This window comes from Zingiber officinale, chromosome 10B (assembly GCF_018446385.1).
Source record: "Zingiber officinale cultivar Zhangliang chromosome 10B, Zo_v1.1, whole genome shotgun sequence".
NCBI lineage: Eukaryota > Viridiplantae > Streptophyta > Magnoliopsida > Zingiberales > Zingiberaceae > Zingiber > Zingiber officinale.
Window position 1 is genome coordinate 42,472,201 of NC_056005.1, and position 11,547 is coordinate 42,483,747.

Consider the following 11,547-nt stretch of genomic DNA (forward strand, 5'->3'; position numbering starts at 1 on the left):
TCGGTCTCGAACTCATAGTTGGACAGCTCTCTACTATGGCATTAGAGTCTACCTTGCTTGGTGACATCCAGACGGCTCAGGAGCAGGATCCTGAAATTCAGAGAATCAAGCAAGGATTAGCAGAATCAAAAAGTGGAGAATTCAGAGTGTCCGCTAGCGGGGTGTTGTGTTTTGGTGACAGGCTATGTGTTCCAGATCAGGAGGAACTACGAAGAAAGATTTTAGATGAGGCTCACAAGACTCCCTATGCGATGCATCCTGGCTCCACCAAAATGTATCAGGACTTGAAGAAACGTTTTTGGTGGCCTGGGATGAAGAGAGACATCGCTCGATATGTCAGCACCTGCCTAACCTGTCAGAGGGTTAAGGTAGAACATCAGAGACCAGGAGGAGTTTTATAGCCCATTCAGATTCCAGAATGGAAGTGGGAAGATATTTCTATGGATTTCATAGTGGGATTACCCAGAACCACGAATGGTTTTGATACCATCTGGGTAATAGTCGACAGATTGACTAAATCAGCCCACTTCTTAGCTATCAGGATATCCTACTCCATGGAACAGCTAGCTCAGTTGTATCTCAAGGAGATCGTCAGACTACATGGAGTCCCACGGACCATCATTTCAGACAGGGACAGTCGATTCACATCACACTTCTGGGAGTGTGTACAATCAGCTTTGGGCACTAAGTTGAAATTTAGCACAGCTTTCCATCCTCAGACAGATGGCCAGACGGAGCGAGTAAATCAAGAACTCGAAGATATGCTCCGAGCATGTGCCCTAGATTTCAAAGGAAGTTGGTGCAAATATCTGAGCTTAGCAGAATTTGCATACAACAATAGCTATCAGGCCACTATCGGCATGGCACCTTACGAGGCTCTCTATGGGCGGAGGTGTAGATCTCCAATTTACTGGTATGAGAGTGGTGAACAGAAAGAACTAGAACTTCAGACAGATCTAGTAGCAGATACCACAGCAGCTATACAGCAGATCCGCCAAAGATAGAGACAGCTCAGAGCTGCCAGAAAAACTATGCTGATACACGGCGCAGACCTTTAGAGTTTTCAGTTGGGGATACAGTATTCCTCAGAGTGGCTCCCATGAAGGGAGTAATGCGTTTTGGGAAGAAGGGCAAGCTAAGTCCCAAATATGTGGGACCATACCTTATCAGCAGAAGAGTTGGCAAGGTAGCATATGAGCTAGAGCTACCCCAGTAAATGTCAGCTGTTCATAATGTATTTCATGTCTCTATGCTGAAGAAGCATATCCCAGATGCCACCCAGGTGATTGAGCCCCAGTCGTTACAAGTCCATGAAGACCTCAGCTATGATAGTCGGCCTACTCAGATAGTAGATCGAGCAGTTAAGAAATTGCGGAACAAGCAGGTACCATTGGTAAAAGTCATTTGGCAAAATCACACAGCAGAAGAGGCAACATGGGAGACAGAAGCCAGCATGAGACAGAAGTACCCAGAGTTATTCTAAGTTCGAGAACGAACTTTTTATAAGGTATGGGGGATTGTAATGTCCGAAAATTCTCAAAATAATTAATAGAAATATCCTAGTATTTTTCTGGAATTTTAGGATATTTTTATGGAATTTTTAGCATAGCGGAAGTAGCAAAAATAAATAGAAAACGAAAATAGCCTACGCGGGAATTGAACCCGAGAGCTATTGGGTCCTACGACTTAAAGGTGAACTCTAGTAACCAGGAGAACCCAGCAGGACCATGCTGAAAGGAAAGGGAATCAATTAAATTTATATTAGAGTTGGGCAGAATTACCCACTTAATATAAAAAGGGAGGAATTAAGTGAAGAGTTATTTTTTTAACGCAACTTCTCCTCTCCTCACCCTAGCCACGCCGCCCCCTTCCCCTCTCCTTCTCTCGGCGCCAACCACAAGAAGGAAACCTAGGGTTCCTTTCCTAGGGCTTCAAGGACACCTTCCGGCGACGACTTCGACACGAGGACGCTTCTCTCTGCGAGAGGAACGCGTAGACACAAGAGAATCGTCGAGAAGATCGTCTCCACCGGAAAACTAGCGACTAGATTCGAAAGTAAACTAGCGCAAGAGGTAAGAAACCCCTCACCTGCAGTATAAGTAGCTATTCGTATGATTTTTATGCATTAGTTTGGTCGTATGCAAATTTTAGCACATAGGGTGTGCACTAGCGTACACCAAGTGCTCGGTAGAATGTTTAGCACAGTCAAAATGCAATTTAGGCATTTTATTAGCTTAGAAGAATGTCATAGAAGCATTTTTACAGCATATATAGTCTTGCTACAGCTTTTATGGACTAAACGTCCAATGGGTGGGCTCCCACAGTCGCCTCTAGGTTCAGACAACCTAGTTCTGGGTTTAGACAACCTAGTAAAAGCAAGACAAGAATTATTAGCTTATGTTCAGTATTTTACTTTCTCAGTGGCACTGTACTGGATTAGATATCCATTGGGTTGGGCTCCCATAGTCGTCCCTAGACCTAGTAAATCCTACTAAATTCGGGACTTGCAAACCCGGGTCTAGTCAGGGATGCGCGCATAGCAAGTACAGTTGCCGGACCCAAACAGCAGTTTGATTATTATTTTAATCTACTTATGAATATAGTTTTCAAACATCACAAAATAGTTATGTGAATCAGTACAGCTTTAGTATCAGTTTAGTATTAGCTTAGCTCAGCTTTTGTATCAGTTTAGTTTCAATTGATACAACATGATAGATTATGATTAGCATTTATTGCCATGATCAGTTTTGATTTCCATGTGTTGTATGTCATGCCATGTTTAGCATATTCAGTATGTTCTTTTCAAATAGCATGTTTTCAAAGCATAAATAGCATCGTATGCATGTTTTTGTGAGGTAGATGGTTTCTTACTAAGCTCTCAAGCTTACAGATACTATTTTCCTTATACTGCAGATAAAGGTAAAGGGAAGATGGACTAGTGGAGGCTGGAGGTCAAATGCAGTGATGAAGATGTGTGTGGATGGAACTTGGAACAAAGATCTTAGGGATTTTAGCAAGTTTAACTATTAGAACTTTGTTATTTTAGTTTTTGCCGTTCAGTTTGCTTAAATGTTATGAATTAGTGGATTATGCACCATGACATGTGTAGAATGCTAGATAATTGATGTTAGGAGGTATTTCATTTAGTTTGGAATTGATATGAGTGATTTTGGCACGAAACAGTGCTGAAATCAGGCTTCTGGTGTGAAATCAGAAACCCTAATCGATCGGCCGATCGATTGGGGCTTCTCAATCGATCGATCGAGAAGTTCGCACCGTGAACAGTAAGCTCCTGGATCGATCAGCCGATCGATCCGGATGCCTTCTGTCGCGAACAGAAAGCCCTGGGATCGATCACTGGATCGATTGGCCAGTCTGGATCGATCAGCCGATCGATCCAGAATATTGCCCGGAGCACAGTAGCGTGCTGAATCGATCACTGGATCGATCCAACCTAAGTTCCGTATACAGTAGCCACCTGGATCAATCAATGATCGATCTGGCCATTCCAATCGATCCATGGATCGATTGGGAGGCCTGATATCAGCAAGAAACTCTTAGTTAAGTTCCTTGACCATTGGGGGATGTAATATATGTCATGAATAGTTTAGATTACACCCCTTAGCACATGTAGAACCAAGAAATGATAATAGTTTTGCAATATTTTAATTAGTACAGCTTCCGCACTTAGATTTAATGATGGTCATGGAATAGTTAGCACAACATAATGTGATGGCCCGGCCTTATAGCCTAGCCAGTAGAAGGCGGGTCGTTACAACCATGCAATCTGATGATCTCCCTGCAGTATAACTTTACTAATCGATCCAACGATTCTGTCTTACGAATCGGTACAAAGTGTGTAGATTTGGTTAACCGATCAACAATTACCCAGATCGCATCATGTCCCTTCCTGGTCCCAGGTAGCCCTACCACAAAATCCATAGTGATATGCTCCCATTTCCATTCTGGTATTTGAATCTTCAAAAGTAAACTAGCTGATCTCTGATGCTCCGCTTTTACTTGCTGACATACTAAACATCGTGCCACAAAATCTGCAATGTCTTTCTTCATGTCATTCCACCAATAGGATCATTTCAAGTCCCTATACATGTGAGTACCCGCTGGATGAATTGCAAATCTAGATCGGTGTGCTTCCTATAGCAAGTCCTCCTGAACCGGATGCGACTCAGGCAGACATAACCTTCCACGGAAATAAAGAACTCCATTCTCGTCACAAGAAAACTTTGTTTGCTGTCCTGAGCTAACCCTGCTACATAAGAACTGTAGATGCTGATCAATAGCCTGAGCCTCTTTAATACGCTCGACAATAGGTGTCTGTGCCACCATGGAGACTAGAATACCTCGCTCTGTCTATCCTTGCTCTACCAATCCCAACTTAGAAAATCTCTGTAACAACTTTGTAACCATCACTAGATGATAAGCCAAAACTCCTCGAGATTTCCTACTCAAGGCATTAGCTACCACATTGGCTTTCCCCAGGTGATAGTTAATAGTGCTGTCGTAATCTTTCAGGAATTCCATCCATCTCCTTTGTCTAAGATTCAATTCCTTCTAGGTAAACAAATACTTAAGGCTCTTATAATCTGTGTAGATCTCAAAGGTGATCCCATATAAATGATGTCGCCAAATTTTTAGCGCGAAAATAATAGCTGCTAACTCTATGTCATGGATTAGATAATTCCTCTCATGATCTTTCAACTGACATGAAGCATATGATACCACACGCTCATACTGCATAAGTACTACACCTAATCCCTGATATGAAGCATCCGTGAAAAGTACAAATCTATCCACGCCAGAGGGAAGTACTAATACCAGTGCAATAATGAGCCTCCGCTTGAGCTCCTGAAAACTTTTCTCATAAGACATTGTCTAGCTAAATTTATCTCCCTTTCAGATCAATCATGTCAATGGTAGAGCTATGCTGGAGAAACCTTTGATGAACCTCCGATAATACCCTGCTAATCCCAAGAAACTACAAATCTCCTGTACCATCTTCGGCTGCTCCCAGCTAGTGATGGCCTCTATCTTCTATAGATCGACTGATATACCTCTGTTGGAAACAATGTGTCCAAGAAATCCCACCGAAGGTAGCCAGAATGCGCATTTACTAAACTTCGCATAGAGGTGTTCTCGCTATAGCGTCTCCAACACTATGCAATGGTGTTGCTTGTGTTCTTCATCAGATCAGGAATATATCAAAATATCGTCAATGAACATGATGACAAACTGATCTAGGTACTCAAGGAGCACTCTGTTCATAAGATCCATAAATATTGTTGGAGCATTGGTAAGTCCAAATGGCATTACCAAGAACTCATAGTGGTCATAACGGGTGCGAAAAGTTGTCTTCTAAATATCTGTATCCCTAACTTTGAGCTGATGATAGCCTGAGCGTAGATCAATCTTAGAGTATACACAGGTATTCTTTAGTTGGTCGAACAAATCCTCTATACGTGGTAATGGGTATTTGTTCTTAATGGTCACTGTATTCAGCTGTCGATAATCAATGTATAACCTCAGTGAGTCATCCTTCTTCTTAATGAATAGTACTGGGGCTCCCCACGGAGAAACACTTGGGAAAATGAATCCTCTATCCAATAACTCCTACAACTGAACCTTCAACTCCTTTAATTCTGTTGGCGCCATGCGATATGGAGTCTTTGATACCGGGACTGTCCCTGGAATCATCTCAATGGCAAACTCGACTTGCATTTTTGGTGGCAAACCAGGAAGTTCTTCTGGAAACACATCAGAAAATTCTCGAACAATAGGAACATCCAAGAGCTGTGATATTCCATCTGGACCTGCTTTAATCATTGATAATAGATATTCCTGACAACCCTGAGCCAATAATTTCTGCGCTTCCAGTGCTGAAATAAATGAAATCCCATCACCCCCAGTTCCAACGAATACCCATGATGGTTGACCGAGAGGTTGAAATGTGACCACTCTCGCTCCGCAGTCGACTATGGCATGGTTCATGGCCAGCCAATCCATGCCTAGGATGACATCAAACTCCACTATATCCAACACCTGCAGATCCACCATAAGTGTCTGCCCATCAAAGTCTAAAGACATCCTTTGACTTCCTGACAAGTACTTAGTATCTCCCTAGATGGTAGTGATAATGTTAACCCGTGTGCCCGATATGTAGGCAGTCTACCGATTTTACCCAAAAATACTCAAGATATGAATGAATGAGAACTACCAGTATCTATCAATAAATCTACAATAAATGGATAAATTGAAATAATAGCCATGAAAATTGATCCCTTGCTTGTTGTGCTTCCTCCCGTGTGACAGCATAGACACGTCCCACCTTTGAGCTCGGCGGTGGCATCCCTGAAATAGTCTGAGGTGGATTCAGAGGTGTGCCAATTAGTTGTTGATGCTGAAAGTGAGCCTGCGACTGTGACTAAAATACCGGATGAGACTGAGATGGAGGGGGAAAGTCCTACTGTACAGGATATGTCTGATAGGAGGATGTCGTGGCAGAGTACTGCGTAGCCGCTGGCATCACTAGGTGCTCCTGACTCTGAATATGATATACCTGTCCCTGAGAGGGCGGCAATCACTGCTGACGTGGAACACTCTGAGTCCTCTGAGATCCTCTCTGCTGTCATGACTGAGAGGGGCATCCTCCCTGAGATGTAACTTTAGTAGCCTCCAACTAAGCCTTCAGAGTACAGTTCTGACTCTCATGCCCTAGAAGCTTACAATAAAAATATATAGGGTGATCTAACGAACAATTATTTTTGGTGTGACTTTTAGAGCCACACTAGAAGCACATGGTCCCACCAAAGTCATTCTTCCGGTCTCGCTGAGAAGGTCGGGAAGATCCATCCAATGTCCATCCGGACTTTTGAGGTTGGGAGGACCCTCCAGAAGTAGCTTGTGAGTTCTGACCCCTATTCCCTCTCTTCTATGTTAATTGTTTATCATTACCTTTCTCCTGAGTAACTTGCTGCTGAGTCGTCTCAATGAATAATGCCCGATCTAATACCTCCTGATAGGAGCTACCTGGAAATCCTGACATCCTGAGCCAAATATATACCGCAAGACCCTGACTAAATTGATGCATCTAATTATAATCCTAAGCCACCAGATGAGGACAAAATTTAGCCAATCTACTGAATTCTACATTGTACTCCATCACTGAGTGGTCGCCCCCTGCTTGAGGTTCAGAAACTCCTGGCGTCGAGCTAGACAAAACATAGCAGGAAAATACTGCCTCTCAAAATCATCTCGAAACATTGACCAAGTGATGCGCTAATCCCCAAAGATCATCTTCTGTATGTCCCACCAAGTGATAGCATGATCCCAGAGGTGATACGCAGCCAGTTCCACTTTCTCCTCATCCGTACAATTTATGTATCCAAATGTGCTCTCCAAATTCTTCAACCAACTACGAGTAGCCCAAGGATCCACACCGCCCTGATATAGAGTAAATCTGTCCTTTACAGACCTCGCCAATAACGGTATACGAGCTCTATCCATCACCCAACCTGCAGCAGTAGGTACAGGAACTACTGATGGTATCGCGGAAGGAATCCCTTGTGGTTGAAATCCCTGATCCCCCACAGGTGGTACAATAGGAGAAATTCTTAGAGGCTGACATCCCTGATCTCTGATGGGCCTGACCCCGGCAAACAGTCTCCGCATCATTAGGATCCTTGGAAGAATCTGCCTCTTGAGCTACCGGCTCAGATTCCTCAAACTCAATAGGTTGTTTCCGTGGTCGCCCCAGACCATGGCGATGACCAGCTGCTGACCGACCACATTTCATACCTGGTATAAACAACTAAATAAGTACTAACAATAAAATATAATTATACTTATAACACTTACATCTTATAGCTTGGAGGTGTTCTGTCACTGCCTGGTCCCAAAACTCGAAAAGTCACATCGAGGAGATAAACCCCAAAAATCCAAAAACATGAGAAAATAGACCTCGTAAACCTGTGGCTCTGATACCAATAAATTGTCACACCCCAAGAGTAAGGTTGCCCGACGAAAATCGGACAGCACCTCCCCTGTAGCAGTGACAATATGAAGCATATATACAGCGCCACATGGCTACTCACAAGCAATAATAGCCCACACGACTGGATATGAACACAACCATAAAGTTTATAGCAGCCCACTCGGTTGAAAACAAAGAACAGCGGAAAACACATAACAACCACCATAAAACAACCATATGCGGGCTGGCCCGACTTGACACAATACCAACAAATCAAAATGCGCGCAACCACAAGACTAAGCTCCAAGTCCACATCAAAATTATTACAGAACCAAGTTTATGAAAGCAAAGAAAAGCAAAGCCTCAACAAAACCCAAAAGTATATCCTTGAATGTGACGTGGGACTGGCAGTCAGGATCCTCCAAGTATCCTTGTATCATCTACCTGCTACCTGGTGAAAGAAAAAAATCAGTTTATGGGGTAGTGGGGTAGTGAGTACTGGAACTCAGTGGGTAATAGATAGATAGTGTATTAGCATTATAAATATCTAAGGATACAAAAGGGTATACAGTCTCAAATGGAAATATAGCAGATACTACAATGATATCATAGTAAATGTCCATACCTGAAACCATATCATAGGCAAATAATCATAGTTAGGGATAGTGAGGATCTGTAATAGTGCTGCTCTTACTATAAGGGTGTCATGTGAGGTATACTATCAATAAGTAAGCCAGTGTCTAAGCATATGCAATAAGTATATATCTCAATATAAGTAAGCATATCAACATAAGTAAGCAATAACAGTATAAGCAAGTGTAAAAATAAAAGTATATACACGGATGGTCACTCCCGCTCACCCCTCTACACCATGACCCTTGTATGGTCGAGAAATCGGGTCAGTGACAGACTATACACCACTCCAGCTACCACTACTCTTGAGTGGCCAAGGGGACAGTTACATAGTAGCTAACTAGCTACATAGCGATGGGGGTCCCTGCTGTCTACAACTCTAGCTAACACTACCCATGAGTGAGCGAGTGGGACACGACAGGACAAGCTGCACACTCCAGCTACCACTACCCTTGAGTAACCGAGTGTGCAACCCTAACTGACAACTCTCTCACACCACAAGGGAGACAATAGTCGTCAGTATGCATGCAATGACATGATGCACAAGATGCAATAGTCATCATATATATATGTCAGATATGCTACATGAAGCCAGGTATGCTACATGAAGTCACATGCTCAATTAAATACATGAATAAATAGCAGTTAAAGCAAGTAAATTTAGTATCTAGTATCTGCTAAGTTTCAAAGATAGTAATGTGAGACTGTATAGATGTCAAATTAAACATCTCAAAGGTCAAGTGGATAAAGTATCAAACATAGGAAAATAATACGAGTAGAGTTAAGGTAAGCTCAACATTTATCCGAAATTAACTCATGGACTATGGTCAAATAATTAAAGAGACAAAACAAGAAGTAGTCGCCTCAAATATAACGTGTCCTAAATATTATCTCCACGTCAAGCGGCTCATCGTAAATCAAGGCCCTATAACAACATGCATATAATCTATTCACTTTCATATTGTATTCAATGGTTAAATCAAAATTCCTATTCAACCAAGAAACCTAAACACTTTCATTAACCTTGGTTAACTACAAAAATCAGATCTAACCCCCTTTAAATGAGATCCAACGTTTAACCTTAATCGTCTCAAACAACCACTTGGATTAATCATCCCTAATCTTTCTTATTTCAATTTCAAGTTTAAGCTAGAGAAAGAATCAAATTCTAATAGCTTACCCTACTGCCACATTTCCTTGCTATCTTATGGCCAAAGAAATAGTTGCCGGAAATTGCTAGCGAAAATCCTTGCTATCGCAATTTCTTGACCGAAGCTACAATGAAACCACAGCCAGAGACATCCACACCAGTTAGCACCAAATCCCATACTAACTTTGAAACTCAGATTTTCTACAAACCTAAATTCCAGATCTACACATCTTACCCTGTGTTAGTGTCAGCGATCTCTTCCTAATGGAAACCACAGCAAGTGTTCGTTGGGGTAGGTGAAAGAGACCAGCGACGGAAGCTTGGTGTTAATCCACGGAAGGAAGAGACACCCCTCTGGAAAATGTCGATTACAACCAGGTAGTCACCGCTGGAACTCGAGCTTCACTTCGGCAGATCTAGGGCTCAGATCTGCTCCTCCTAGCCAAAGTTGTCTTGCGCGGAGACGAAGATTCAAAGAGAGGACCAGCTGATGGAGCTCCAAGTAAAGGGTAGAGAGGTTAGAAGACTCGTCCGGCGACAGGTTGGGCGGCGCTGGCACGATCAGGTGGAGAACGCATAGAGTCAGCGAGCTTGGTCAGCAGAAATCGGGAGGAAAGGTGAGGAAATGGCATTTTTTGTGTGGAATTTACTATAGCAAGCCTTTATAAAGCTAGGGTTTAATTAACTTAATCTCCCAATCAACTCCCTCTTAATAGTTATTTCCAAATAGATTTTACCCTAACCAATCTATCCCCCTTCAAATATATCATACGGTCTCCGATTAATTCCCTAAAAATATCTAAATATTTCTAAATGTTCCAATAGAATTATCCCCTCCAATACACTTTTTATTTAATTTGTCGTATCTCACATTAAACATGTAGTTGGGATGGTCTAAACTCTCAACCCTTGGTAGTTGACCTATGTAGACTTCTTCTTTGATTAGTCCATTTAGAAAGGAAGATTTTATGTCCATTTGATAAAGTTTAAATTCTTTGTGGGCGGCATAACTTAGTAACATTCTTATAGATTCAAGTATAGCTACTGAGGCAAAGGCTTCATCATAGTCAAGTCTCTCTACTTGACTAAACCCTTTAGCTGCTAACCTAGTTTTATTTCTAACAATTTCTCCTTTTTTATTTTGTTTGTTCCAAACCCACTTTGTGTCTATAAACTTTTTACCTTTGGGTAGTGGGACTAAGTCCCAAAATCAATTTCTTTCAAATTAAGCCAATTCCTCTTATATAGCTAAGATCCAGTCTGGGTCAAGTAAAAATTCTTCAACAATTTTGGGTTCAATCTTAGAAATTAAAGCAATTTGACTTAGGTTTCTAAAGGTTGTTCTAGTTTAAACCCTTAGATCTAGGTCTCCTATTATTTCATCCACTAGGTGATCTGGTCTAATTCTAATTATTCTAGACTCAGTTTGTGTTGTTTGGTTTTCTTCTAGGTGAGTTGGTTCATTTTCTTGTTCTTCTATTTGATTTAGGGTTTCACTATCTCCCCTTTGATCAAAGATAGATCTGACAAAGTCTATTGGTTCAAATTGGGTTTGACTTTGGTTAGGTTCTTTAAGATTAAAGGTTTCATCAAATTTTACATTTATTGTTCTCAATTCTTAGAATACTTTTGTTGAATACTCCGTAGGCTCTACTATTTATGAGTACCCTACAAAAATTCTATTTTTAATTTTTGATGTAAATTTTCCTAAGTGTTCTCTTCTATTTAAAATATAGACATTACATTCAAATACTTTAAAATAATTAATGTTGGGTTG